Below are 14,981 nucleotides of genomic sequence, written 5' to 3' on the forward strand. Positions count from 1 at the left end.
CAAACTACAGCTATACCAAGGTCGCCTTTTATGTAGATAGTAAGATGCTGCCTTATCCTCTTAGGGGCAATTTTGAAAACCATGCAGGTAGCTGCAGTACTCTGTCCCAGTTTTCAAAGGGAAAGCAAGCATGCACTTCCCCTGTGAACATCTGCCCAGGGAAAAAGCGCCAGAGGAGATCTGAAGCTGCTTTGAGAATGCAACGCCAGGTGTGCGCTGCTGCCTCCCCGGCCTAACCCCCACCCCCAGAGAAACCCCTCTGCAAAGATTGGGGGGGGGGGGGGCCATAAAAGGACATGCACCGTGATGGGAGATTTTCAAACACAACTTTCACCTGGGTAAACAGCCATTTACAGAGGCCGACGGCTTTTGAAAACTGCCTTCCCCAAACGAAACCAGCACAGACTTTGGGGGGGTCCGAATACGCTCACCAAGTAGCACCAGACTGGAGCCGGGGTGATGGGGAGCGAGTACCCCAATCTTCCCTTCTTGACGTGCATCAGAAGCGTTAGCTGGGGCCGGGCACCGGCCATTAAATACCATTCTTCTACTGCCCTCAAAAATATTCCTACTCAGCAAGTCTGGGAAACTGCACTGCACAGAAAGAAGAACACCACACACACTGGACCTCCTAAATTAAAATAAAAGGCACCAGAGCCAATTTTAAACACAGCAAACCTAATGATAGCCTAAGAGAGCCATGTAAGCTGTGATAGAGCAACAGCTGCTAGGGGCGAGCACGCGGGCAGAGAGAGATTAGCCTGTTTAAATTCAGCACAGTAATGTTACATGGCACAAAAAAAGAAAAGAAAAAAAAACCAAAAAACCCCACAGCATTCTCCCTAGCTGGAGAGCTCGGGGTGAGGGAAAGGAGACAAAAGCCAGCCCGAACCAGAGAGGCAGGAGCAAGACTGTACTCTTACCACCTCACAAGCAGGCCGATCAGTACGGTGGAGCGCACTGTTAACCCACGATTGGATGCACGTTTTGGACGCGCTAGCTTTACCCCTTATTCAGTAAGGGGTAATAGCGCGTCCAAAATGCGCGTCCAACCCCCCCCCCAAACCTAATAGCGCCCGCAACATGCAAATGCATATTGATGGCCCTATTAGTTATTCTTGTGCGATTCAGTAAGTAAAATGTGCAGCCAAGCTGCACATTTTACTTTAAGAAATTAGCACCGACCCAAAGGTAGGCACTAATTTCTGCCGGCACCGGGAAAGTGCACAGAAAAGCAGTAAAAACTGCTTTTCTGTGCACCTTCCGACTTAATATCATGGTGATATTAAGTCGGAGGTCCCAAAAGTTAAAAAAAAAAGTAAAAAAAAAAAAAAGGTTTGAAATAGGTCCGCGGCTCGAAAACCGGACGCTCAATTTTGCCGGCGTCTGGTTTCCGAACCCGTGGCTGTCAGCGGGCTCGAGAACAGATGTCAGCAAAATTGAGCGTCCCCTTTCAAACCCGCTGACAGCTGCCGCTCCTGTGTAAAAAGAGGCGCTAGGGACGCGATTAAAATACTGTATCCCGCGATTTTACTGTATCGGCCCGTAGGTATCATACAGCGGATAACCAGCCCCACTGCAGCACTCTCTCCTCTCGGTAGGAGAAGAGCATCAATCACGGCCCAGGAAGAATGGAGTCCAGCTGAAACCTCAAAAAGGGCCTGCAGTCAAGCAGGAGCCTCCAATGCCCTCAGGCCCAGGCAGAACAGGAGCTGCCCCACTGCTTTCTCTTAGACGTTCAAACAGATAAGCTACAAAGCCAGCCACGTGACTGTGCTGGAGAGGGAAGAGGGCAGGCAGGAGGATTTCCTATCCAAAATCTTAAAGAGCTGCAACCGCTTCTCTGCAGCCTCCAGCAATGCTCTAGAAAAGGTAACCTGTTCTTAAAGCTGCCCTGCTCCACCCCCTTCAATGTAACTCTGCAACTGATCTTCTCCCGAACTTGGTTGCAAAAATGTAAAAAAAAAATCATTCTAAGACTGCACCAATCCCCCGAGCCTCCCAAGCAGAGGCAGCTCCAGAGGGAGGATAGGGGAGGCAGAAGCCCTCTCCCCACCAGCTGCTTCTGGCTGAACCTATTTAATTGACTAGAGGGAAAGGCACTTGCCCCCCCCCCCCCCCCCTTGTCCACCCTTCGCTCCCATACGAAAATATCTGGAGCTGCCGCTGCTCAGAAACATGGGAGATGTCTCAAGGCTGAGGTCATGGTGTAAGAACAAAGCAAAGCAACTAGGACCATGATAGGCGCACGGAGCACTTCCAGATTAGCTCATGAGAATCAACCAATGAAAAATGCTGTGTGCATGCTGCAAGCCCAGCTTCGCTGCACTGGGGGAGGGCACGCACCCCATTCATCTGCTAACCCCACCCCCCCCCCCCCCACCCCCCCCCCCCCCCCCCCCCCCGAGGCACTGGCAACCTCACCTGGTCCAAGCAAGCGAGAGCAGCTCCCAGGTCACGTGCAGTCTACACCCCATGCTCTCAGGGCATGTTGCGCGAGTCACCATGCTAACCACTGTCTTCATGTTCACACATATACACAGCACATATAAAACAGCCACTGCAGTCAACGCGCATCCCAGCGGAGGTCTGGAAAAATGCCGACAGGATGATAGATGTGGTCTTCCCTGGCTCCTGTATCTGCCACACCCCAGGGCCTAACCGCAGAACACATTCCAGACGGGATAGACAGGGATGGGGGAAGGGGGAGCTCAGCTCTAGCCAGCTGAACACAAAATAACCTCTCTCTCTCTCTTTACACTGCATATGTCTGGCCTCTGCTCTCATGCTTTCCCCAGCTGGCTCTCATCCAGGAGCCACTGTGAAGCTCCTCCAGGGCTCCAGCGTGTGCCATGCTCTGGGCACAGCAACCACTGCCGTAAAAACAAAAAGGAGAAATACATTTCCAAAAAAAGTGCTTTAAAAAGTAATTTCCCAGAGGGAAAATATTCAAGCTGTGCACACTGGGACAGAATCCAGGGTGCATTTTACCCCATGGTTTGCACCAATTTTCCCCAAAGTAAAGTACTGGAAACTCCACGCAGATGTGAAGGACGCACAGACGCCAGCTCCTGCTCTGTGTGTACGTGGATTTTTCGTGGAGCAGAAAGTTAAAATCTCCGTGCATTTTCCTCTCCTGACATGCCTCCTCTAAATAATGCGTGCAACTTTCAGCCACACAGAGAAGGAAAGTTTCAGACAGCCAGATTTGCACACCTAGGTCAGTATTTATCCACATGAAAGTTTTGATAAATGTCCTCCAAATGTCCCAATTTTTTATTTACAAGCATGATTTTACTATTTAACCAAACGGGGAAAGAATCAGATGCCAAAGGATTCATGTTTCATGAATCCTGCCTGGCCGAGAAAGCAAAAATCGCTTACCTGTAACAGGTGCTCTCCATGCACAGCAGGACTCGACCACACATGTGAGTGATATCACCGGATGTTGGAACGCACTCTCTGAGCTCAGAAAGATCTAGAAGTCTTTTGAGCATGCGCCAGCGATCCCATGCAACCGCCACTGCACGAGTCTCCTTAGTCAGTTTTACAAGCTAAAAACCTCAAACACTCCAGGAAGGAGGGTAGGAGCGTGTAGCTGAACTGTCCTGCTGTCCACGGAGAACACCTGTTACAAGCAAGCAGGACTGAATTCAGCCACCCAAGTCGGGTTTCCCCAAGCTGAGGGCTGCAAGATATCTTTGTTGCTTGATAAGCAATGGAGCAACTGCAGCCCAGAGTACCCCCCATCCCCTGGCCAACGCTGCTATCTTTACAGGAGTCTCTCTCTAGAGACAGTAATGGGCAACAAAGATGTGACTAGAGGAACCAATGTAGTCATTCTGCAGATTTCTTGAACTGAAACGGAGTGAAGGTGTACAAAGGAAGTGGAAGTCACTAGTACTGGAGGAGCCTTTCGGCTGTTCGAAAAGGTTTTCCAGACTTTGCCCAGCGATATAGGAAATACCGTCAGATATGCAAGCAGAGAGGGTTTGTTTAACTGGTAGCCCTTGTTTGTTTGGATCATAAGAAACAAATAGATGAGGTGGTTTTCTGAAAGCTTTTTTGACCTTTCCAAACAGAACGATTAAGCTCTTCTGCAGTCTAAGGTATGACGTGCTCGCTCACCTTTGTTTGAACAAGGTTTAAGAAAAAAAAAAAAAAAAGGTCGGGACAACCTTGGATTACTTCAATTGAAACTGAGAAACCACCTTAGGTAAAAGCGTTAGTCGAGTTCTTATTAACAGCCTACTTTTAAAAATCTGCGTTACTGAGGCTGGCGTTCGCTTATTCTGCGTGCTGAGGTCACTGCTATCAAAAACAACATTTTCAAGAAAGAAACTTGAGATCCACTGATACTAAGAGTTTGGTAGGGGTTCATTAGTTGAGAAAGTACGACATTTAGGTCTCACTGGGTAGGAGGGATTTTTATGAGAGGATAAAAATAGTGAAGGCCTTTAACGAATTTTACTGCTAAAGAGTGGTAAAAAGTCTTCCAATCTCTCAAGTGTTGATGATATGCCATACTAGCACTTGAATGCACCCTGATGGGATAATTTGGAAAGACTCTTGATGTCTATATTGAACTGCTGTGGGGTGCGGCTAGTTAGCTCTTAAAGTTAGCCGGATATGTTCATCTTGCTAACTTCAGGACAGGGCTATGGGCTGACCAGAGTTAGCCGGATAGCTTATCTAGCTAACTTCGCCCAGATACACCCCTGGAACACCCCGAACTAATCCGGCTAAATTCTAGCCAGATAACTTATTTACTGGCTAAAATTAAGCAAGATAAGTGCTCAAACCTTCACTTAGACAGATAACTTCTGAGTTATCTGACTAAATGCTTTTGAATATGGACTTAAGTAAATATCGTAGAAGGGCGGAACTCGAGCAATTGAATGGATCTTTCTTCTGTGATATACACCAAATGGAAAATCTCTTCCATTTAAAGCTGTAGGAAAATCTGGTGGAAGGTCTCCTTGCTGCAAGAATTATTTCTTTTACTTCTTAGAGTAGAAGCATAGCTTACATTATCCTACTTTCAATATTTAAGCTGTGAACGCTAGATCCTGAAGGCTGGAGTGAAGAAGTGTCCTGCTGTATTGTGTTAAGAGATTTCAGACTATGTTTAGACGTATTGGCTGAGCAACAGCTAGGCAAAGAAACTTGATGTGGCCAAATGAGCGCTAGTAGTATCATCTCCCCTTTATTCTCTCTCAACTAGAAGATCGATTTATCCAAAACAATCTCCCAGAGTTTAAAAAAAAAAAAAAAAGTGTCTGACTTGAGGGAATCAGGTGCTGGTCTTTTCGAGCAGTAAACTGGGAGTATCAATTGAACGGAGCTGCAAATAGATCTACTTGTGGGATTCCCAAGATTAAAAAGAGAAAATACATTATTTTGGGATAGTGTATTTTGGGATGGTGTGACTATTTGTGAGGTTGAAGGTGATATCTTAATGAGTTTGCCAAAATGTCGTCTTTGCCTGGAAGATGAATGGTGCTGACATATGTTCCTTGAGATCGCCCAATTCTATATCTTGCATGCTTCCTTGCAGAACTTTGAGAATCTTGTTCCTCCCCATTTGTTGATGTAGTACATCACTACCTGGTTGTCTGTCTAGATTTGAAGCACTATTCCTTCTACCCATGGTCCAATTACTAGAAGAGCTTTGAATATGACTCTCAGTTCTAGAAGGTGTGTGTCATTTATTTGCTCTTTTATGCACCAAGTATCTGAGAGCAAACAGTGTTCAGATGTGCTTCTCAACCTTGAATAGAGGCATCCATAGTCAATATTTAGTGAGCCTACAAAGGATGAAAGGGCTGGCCACTAAGAAGATTTGAAGGATTCATCCACTACTTCAGTAAATGAGAGAGAAGAAGTTTGGAGAATTGTATTCTAGGTCTCATATATAGACAAATAAATGGAGTGGCATGTGCTATGGCTGCCATGTAGCCTTACAGCTCCAAAAATGTCTTGGCTGATACTGATGTGCAGGTGGATAAGGAGTGAACTATGAGTGTTAGTGTGTTCATTCTTTGCAGTGGAAAGAATGCTCTTCCCTTCATGTTATCTAGGTTTCCACCTATGAAGTCCACCTGATGAGTTGGAATCAGATTGGACTTCTGGAATTTGACCACTAATCCTAGCAAGAGGTGGCTGTGGAGAGTGTAAGACGTGGATGGGCTAATTTCTTGAAAAGATCTGCTTGATATTTAGTTGTCTATGTAGGGAAAAACTAAGACATTGTTTTTTCTGACGTGGGCACCTACAACTGTCAGGCACTTAGTGAAAACTCTTAGAGCTGCAGTCAGACAATTGGGAAGGAACTCAATGTCGAAAATGTCAATCTACTACCGTGAAACCAAGATACTTCCTATGAGCAATGTGAATGGAAATATATGTGTACACATCCTTTAGATCCAGTGCTGCCAGCCAATAGATTTCTAGAAGTGGAAGGATGGTGCCTAGAGAATTTATTTTGAATTTCTCTTAAGATATTTGTTTAGGTTCTCAAGTCCAGAATAGGACATAGACCTCTTGACCTTTTTGAGATAAGGAAATTTCTTGATTAAAAATCATTGCCTTTTTCCATTGTCAGGACTGGTTCTACTGCAGTAGCTGCTAACAGAGAAGCTAGATCCTGTTTTAGTATTTGAAGTTGTTCCAGTAAGACCAGATGAGGGTTTCTTGGAATGAGATGAGGTAGATTTTGAAAGTCTAGGCAAGAACCACTGTGTATGATTTTGACAACCCAGTGATCTGTGGTAATGGCCTTCCCCCAAGTGGGAGGTGTGACTGAGAATTCTTGTAGTCAAACTTTCAGTGCCCACTTTTGGGAGGATTGATGAGTAGCACTTCTTTAGGCCCTGAGCTTTGCTGTTGATACTGCTGCTGCTTTGAATGTTGCCTCTGATAAGGGTAGTAGTACTGCCCACTGTATGGTTGTTGCTGGTATTTCTTTTGTGTGGATAGTTATTTGGAGGTTACTGTTGATAAAGTTAGAGGGATGGTGGGCTGCTCAACACTCAGTCTCCAAAGTGTAAAGCATCCAACTTATTGTGTATGTTTTCTTATAAACCTGAGCAAGTCTTCCGACTCCTATTGCTGATTATTTTGAAACTGCTTCAAGATTTCAAAAGAAGATCTAATGAAATGCTTGGCACACTATTCAGCATCATTGAGATGAGAGGAAAGTTGGGTTTGTAAGTCCAAAAGGTAGAGTAAATGAAGCATCCTTAATTTGTGAATAAGATTGTAAAGATACTGAACCATTCGAATTGATTGCTGACTGGAAGATTTTTCCTGTGGAATCTAGTAGCTTCGCATCCCTGCCAAGAGGACTAGTTGGAGACTTGAATTTTTTTTCGCTTTGATGCAGATTTCACTATTACCGATTCATGGGGCAGCTACACTTTTTCATGCCATGGGCAGGATTGCACCTTATACTTCATGTCCAGCCTTTTAGCCACAGAGAGAGAGTGTGGAGAGAGGGGGCTACCACATCTTAGGCTGTAGTTCCTGAACAGATTTATGGACCATCACAGAAATGGATCGTTTAGGTGCTTGAATTTTAGAACATCAGTTAAGCCTCCTTTTACACCCACCTCTTCTTACAATTTGAATGGAATTGCTCCTGCCACTTTTTGAAGGAAAGCCAGACAGATGATGTCCTCTGGTGGAGTGGTAAAAGGGTCCAAAGGCAAATCTATTGACTCTTCCAATAAATGATAGGTCGAGAAATCAAAAGAACAAGAGCCATCTTCAGTGTAGGAGAGTAATATTGTCGGATCTAAGAAGGCCTATCCCTTGAAGAGGTGGAGGAGGTTTGAGATTTTTTTTTATGCATGCTTTGAATCTTTTGAAATGGGGGGAATAGAAAATTGGGCGTGTAATTGGGCAGATAATTTCTCGAAGATGGGCTCATGAAAGAAGAAGGTGGAGGGGTGGTTGGCATATTTTTTTGTAGTTATGGACAAATTCCAACCACAACGCTTGCATAAAAGGGTGGTTATTCAGGAGCAGGTGGATGGAGAACCACGAAAGATGTGTCTAATTCCCACCCAGTGTTGACAGAGTGCTCTTGTCAACAAGTGGTCTAGGACAGTGGTTCTCAACCTTTTCCCCATCGTGACACACCTGGCTCACACGTGTGACACACTGCTCATTAAAATCCATGGCGGAAGTTAAAAAAAAAAAAAAAAAAAGGCCCAGTATTTCTTTTATTGTTAAGAATGACACAAGGGAAAAATAAATACGTTCTCTGAACCGAAATTACATAAAAGGTACAACTTCTCATACCAGAGCAGCGCCAACTTCCAGCATTCAAACAGTTAACCACCTTACCTAAGAAAAGGCAACACTGAAAATATTACACCGGGCCTTAAAAAAAAAACCCAATGCTCCTACTGAGAAAACAGAATAAACCAGGCTGCTATAAAGCCCTGCACAGAAACTACACGCCAGCAGAAAACCTCACCTCAGTCACATGTGCTGACCCTCACCTAACAAAGAATAAAGAGACCATAAAGCATAACTAGAAACATGCAGACAAAATCTGAACTGGGAACCGCAACAAGCCAGAGAATCAATATTCAGTGCAACAATAGGAAGGGGTAGATAAACAAAAAACCTTCATTTACGGAACAGAATATATGGGAAGAGCTAGGCAAACTGAAAGTGGACAAGGCCATGGGGCCGAATGAGGCTCATCCCAGGTTACTGAGGGAGCTCAGAGATGAGCTGGTGGGGCCGCTGAAGGACCTGTTCAATAGACCCCTGGAAACGGGAGTGGTGCCACAGGACTGGAGAAGAGCGGTGGTGGTCCCGTTTCACAAGCGTGGTAGCAGAGAGGAGGCCGGAAACTACAGGCTGGTTAGCCTCACTTCAATGGTGGGAAGATGAGTGGCGACGCTGCTGAAGGAAAGGATAATGAACTATCTACAATTTGGTGGGTTGCTGGACCCAAGGCAACATGGAGTCACCCGAGGAAGGTCCTGTCAGACAAATCTGATTTTTTTTTTATTGGGTTATTAGAGAATTGGATCAAGGAAGAGCGCGCGATGTGATCTACTTGGATTTCAGAAAAGCTTTTGATACGGTCCCGCATAAGAGACTTATGAATAAAAGCTTGGGAGTGAGTGCCAAGGTGGTGGCGTGGATTACAAACTGGTTGACAGACAGGAGACAGCCTGTAATGGTAAATGGAACGTGCTCTGAAGAAAGAGTGGTGTTAAGTGGAGTGCCACAGGGATCTGTTTTGGGGCTGGTTCTGTTCAATATCTTTGTGAGAGTCATTGAAGAAAGGATAGAAGGTAAAATATGTCTAATTGTAGATGATACTAAGATTTGCAACAGAGTGAACACACCTGAAGGAGTAGAGAGAATGAGAAGTGATTTAAGAAAGCTTGAAGAGTGGTTGAAGATTTGGCAGCTGGGATTCAATGCAAAGAAGTGCAGAGTCATGCATCTGGGGTGCGGTAATCCAAAACAGCTGTATGTGATGGGGGGTGAACAGGCCTGGTGCGATCGGGTGTGCATACCAAGCATTTGCACGGAGTGGCACACCTGAGGAGGTGGCGGGCAGGCGGCAGCAGGAGAGGCCACGGACCGCCGATGGAGCCTAACCAGCCTGTAGTCAAAGAAGGAGAAAGCACGGGCCTCCTGCTATCTTCGAGCCGTATGATCCACAGATAGTCCTGCCTGGGGGGGGTGGGGTGGGGTGAGGGAGCAGAAGCTGTGCACGGGCATGCACATGGGCATGCGCATACCTGGAGAGGCCCGACCTCCAGGTACGAGCATGAGTGTGTGCAGGCCCACGAACACCTTCCGCTCCCTCCCCCACCAAACAGGAAGATCGGTGGGCCGTATGACCCAAAGATAGCATGAGGCCTGTGGCACCGAGGCTTGAAGATAGCAGGAGGCCCGATGATAAAGGGAGACCATGTGTGTGAGCTTGTATGTATGTGTGAATAAGTCAGGGCCTGTGTGGGTCCGAGATCCTATGTGTGTCACATATAGGCTCTCTCAAGCACGCACACACACGGGTAGATTTTCAAAAAGCTGCGCGTGTAAAAACAGGGGATATGCACGTGGCTGGGCCTTGTGCGTGCCACGTGCATTTTCAAAAGGGCCTGACAGGGCCTGACCTGAAGTAAGTTGGAAAATGAGGGGGGGGGGGGGGGGGGGGGGGGGGGAAGGGAGGGAACTGAGGAAAGCCGGGATGTGTCGCCGTGCAAAATTTGCATGTCTACCCCCCCTTGCGTACACCGCCCGCACATGTTATATAATCTGTGCGTCCATGTGTGCGCACGCTTCTTTAAAAATCTACCCCATAATGTATCTATCTGTGAGGGTGAGGCAGCCTGTGTGTGTTAAGAGAGAGGGAGGGTGAGAGAGAATGAATGTGTTATTGTGCACGTGTGAGAGAGAGAAGATAAAATTTGTGTGGCCCTACCTCCTGCAATCCACCACAATCTCAGGGGGACTGGAAATCAGATCCCAGAGCAGGATTTTTAAATCCTTATTAGTTGTAATTATTGGGTGTAACTTGATTCTGCTCTTTTGAATTCTTTTTTTTTTTGGGGGGGGGGGGGGGGGAAACAGAACTTTTTTTAATCATCAGATTTTTAAAATATATTTTGGATGTTAATGAATTGAATATTGAAAATTTCCCTAACTGTGAAATTCTTTTTATGAATATGATTTTACTATTATGAATGATGTTTTATATTTCTTGATTTTATTATTTAATGTTTTATGAAGAATGATACTGTCTCTGTTTTTCCATTGTTGCTCTGCGTGTAGAGGATGGCTTGTTGTGGGTTCGTTTTCTTCTCAGCACATTTCTGTTTATACTTTCTGATCTCTTTACTCTGTATTTGGTCAGGGTCCCTCTGTGTTCTGCATATGTGACAGAGGTGAGGTAATTGCTGGCATGTAATTTCTGTGTAGGGATCTATAGCAGCTTTTGGTTTCCTAATAAGAGCTTTTATTGGTGTTCTCGGGCCTGGTGTAATATGTGCAGCGTTGCCTTTTCATAGGTAAGGTTGTTAGGGTTGTTTTGGTATGGGAAGTTTACTATATTGCAATAGTCATTCTGTTTGTTCATGGCTTTCTGAGGGCCAAGTTCACATCCAATACGCATTACAAAAAGTCTAATTCCATAGGAGCTCCAAGTGTCTTTTTTGCAGAATTTTCTGGTTGGCACCACAGGAGTGCATGTAAATATATTATATATGTTGTGATATTTTTGCCTCAGAAGACTGTACTTGAATGTTTTTCATGTAAAATTTGTAATAAATGCATAATTTAATTGTGTGTATCTGTAAAGAGTGTTGGAGTATGTGTGGGTGGCGTGTGTGCAAGGCTGTAAGGTTTGCCTAGGGTATCTAATACACTTCCTTATCCATTGGTTCTGGACGGGGCGTGCGTGTCAGTTTTTTAAAAAATAAATTGCAGGACGGAGCTGGGCTTTGATAGGCCCAGGACAGGCACTGAATTAATCGGGCAGCACAATTTTTTGCACAGGGCAGCAAAAAAATACTAGCACCAGCCTTGGGCGCGAAAGGCTGATGTGCAGAGATCAAGAGAGGGATCTTGGGGTGATTGCATCGCCATCTTCAGATTGCCAGAAACTATGTGACAAGGCAATAGCTAAAGCCAGAAGAATGCTGGGCTGCATAGAAAGAGGAATAACCAGAGAGAAAAAGGAGATGATAATCCCCTTGTACAGGTCCTTGGTGAGGCCTCATTTGGAGTACTGTGTTCAGTTCTGGAGCCCTTATCTCAAAAGGGACAGAGACAGGATGGAGTCTGTCCAGAGAAGGGCAACCAAAATGGTGAGGGGTCTACATAGGAAGACCTACAAGGAGAGGCTGAAGGATCTGAATATGTACACCCTGGAGGAGAGGAGGTGCAGGGGAGATATGATGCAGACCTTCTGGGACACAGTGCTTTGTTTAAGATGGTGCTATTTCTGAAACTTTTTTATAAGCTGCAAATGGTTTCTTGCTGGCTGCGTATCAAGGATTTAGCACTTCTCAAATCAATGTTGGTACAGTTTCTTTGCGGAGGGAAGGGAGCTCCTATTAACTTATTCAAATTAATGCAGCCCCAGTTTTGGAGGTCTTAATATTCCTGATTTTCTTTTCTATAACATGGCTGGTCAACTACATTTTGGGGGGGGGGGGGGGGGGGGGGGAATGGTATACTTCCTCCTATACTTTTTGTACTCCTAATCTGGTCTCATCAGAAGTCTACCCACTCTCTCTTTTTGGGGTGCTTCATATTGCAAATGTTAAGATACCAGCTATCTTGTTGAACTGTTTTTTGTTTCGCCCGGTTTTGTTGGCGTGGCAAGATTTAAACAAATAGCGGGGATCCGATGCTCGGATTTCTGCCTTTCTTCCACTGCAAGGGAATCCTTTTTTTTTTTTTTTTTTTTTTTTTTTTTTACACCTGGGGTCTCGGGTGGAATATATTCAAAGAATGGTTTGCAAAGGGCATTTTAGATATTTAAATTTCTTTATTGCCCAGAGGCACAGTCCTTATTTTCTTTTCAATAGCTACAGGATCAATACGAATTACCTAAATCATACATTTTGGCCTATCTTCAAGCTCAACGTTATATTCGGGGACTATTAGTTGACAAGTCCGATTTATTCCTTTGTGATTCTTTAGCTGCTCACCTTCAAGCTATGGGAGGAAAGAAAACTAGACTATCCTTTTGGTATAAGATTCGCTTGTTGAAGACTCCTTATTGGATTTGCCTCAATATTGGTCCAAATTATGGGAGGACTGTAGTCTCTGTGTAACATATTAGGCAATGTTTTGAATGTGGTACTAAATTGTCCCTTGATGCTAAATATCAAGAAATGTTTTTTTATTTTTAAGATTTTGCCTCCTAGTTTTATTGATGATGTGAAAGCTTATAGATCTGATCTTTGTAATTGTAAAATGGAGAAGGGCTCTCTTTCACATACATTTCTTTTATGTCATTGTATACTTCCCTTTTGGGATACTCTTATTTTCTGCCCTTGCAGAGAACGCATTGACGTCCCTCATTTGATGGACGTTTATTTTTTGTGGGGGGGGGGGGGGGGGGTGGTTTTCTTCAAAATTTGTTCCACCTCTTTCTAAAGGCTAAATGAGATTTATGTAGCATTATCGTTAGCTTATCTTTCTATTTTAAAGCACTGGCTACCAACGTCTTTTACTCTCTGGCAGAGTATTATGGCAGATTTTGTTGCATAAAAATAACATCTAATCTTTCAAGATGCATCCAGAGTGCAGGCTGATTATGTGAAAACCTGGGCATTGTTTTCTGAATCACTGCAGAGTTCTCTGCAAGAGCGATTTCAATCTTTAGGTTTCTCGAAACAATGGAATGTTAATTGAAGTTCCTCTATATTTATGCTTTTGTGTGTCTAGTGTTTTTAATTTGATCTGTCTTATGGGTTTGTCTAGGTTGACTGAGAATGTGAATGGGTGTCTTGTGTTAGTGTTACGCGACGCGTGCATTACTCAATGTTTATGGTCAAAATGGGTTATAGGTGCAATACCGATTTCCTTTTTTATATTGATTCTTCTTGTATTAGGATTGTTTTTCTCAATCTTGTGATATTATGGATTGTACCTGCGACTGTATAAATAAATAGATTTTTTTTTTTTTTTTTTTTTTTAAATGGCAGCCGACCAAGGCCCCAACTTTTACGGCCTGGGAAACTGATAAGAAAGGAGGTAGCCTGCACAGAGCAGCAGTTACTGCCCTTAACAGAAGGCATGGGATTACTACTTTTAACCAAGAAGCCTTGATGCAACATCTTTCTCTGCTTCGAAGGGGGGGGAGGGGGGGTGGAGAGAAAGAGGAATTTGGATTCAGAGACAACATGAACGAGCCATGACTTTTTTTTTTTTTTTACACAAAAACCACAGAACTGCTCTAGGGCCAAGTCCATAAGCACAGCATGTCAAGCAGCACGGACTGATACAAGGGAGTAACTTGCACGGGAAGCTTACTGGGCAGACTGGATGGACCACTGGCTCTTTTCTGCCATTATTTGTATGTTTCTATGTTAATGAAAAAAATAGAAAAACATCACCAGTTGTCATAAAGCAAACCAAGAAATATAAAATAACAGGAAAACCATAGTAATAAACAGAATAGATTTCAGAAAAGCCGATTAATGAAATATCCAAAAATTAAAAAAAACATATTAAAAATTTCCAGACACTAATAAAATATTTCAAAAACAGCAGACACAAAGACTCAATAATTAAAAATAAAGGATAAAAAAAAAAAAAAAAGTTCTGATCTCCATACCTGGGAATATGGGCTTTCCAGGTGCCTTAAGATTGCTGTAAATTAGCAGGAGGAGGGGCTTGCTTGCAACTCTCCTCTCCCAATTACACACATGCTGTCTTTCTCACTACCCCCACCCCCCACCCCCACCGAAAAACAACCGGTGGCAGTAGCAGCCGCCGCCTCCTCTTCCAGCCACTGCGGTCTTGAGAAAGGAGTCCCGTTGGCCCTGGAGGCCGACGTTGCTCCTCTCTTTGCTCCGGGCCGCGCTGCCCTTCTCCTTCGGGCCGATACTGCACACACTTGTACCTCAGTACGGTCTCTTCTCCCCGCACGCATGGCCACTGCACACCACTTCCTCTTCCGGGCCGTGGGGACGGGAAGAAGAGGCCGTGTGCTGCTGCTAACGCCGCTGACCGGGTCCTTCTTCCAGCTCCTCTGCCGCGTTCCACCCGGGCTATCGGCATTTCAAGCCCGGGCAAAAAGGAAGCGGTCGCGTATGGCTGGGGGCAGGGAGAGCAGCTTGGGCCAGCGATGGATCGAGTTGAGAACCGCTGGTCGAGAATTAGCGTCCTTTTGTGCCATATCGGGACTCGACGCCAAAAAGGCATCAGCGCCGGAATCTTCAGTGCTGAGGCGCTCGATGTCAACAGCTCGGCAACATCGGCACTGATGG

General features: G+C 44.8%; 1 protein-coding gene across 2 annotated transcripts in view; it reads right to left on the reverse strand.

Moving 5' to 3' along the window:
• ARID3A (AT-rich interaction domain 3A) overlaps nt 1-14,981 on the reverse strand; it is an 86,949-nt gene that overhangs the window by 38,879 nt on the left and 33,089 nt on the right. The gene's annotated exons all lie outside the window — the stretch shown is intronic.

Source organism: Rhinatrema bivittatum, chromosome 8 (assembly GCF_901001135.1).
Source record: "Rhinatrema bivittatum chromosome 8, aRhiBiv1.1, whole genome shotgun sequence".
In the NCBI taxonomy this organism is placed as follows: Eukaryota; Metazoa; Chordata; class Amphibia; order Gymnophiona; family Rhinatrematidae; genus Rhinatrema; species Rhinatrema bivittatum.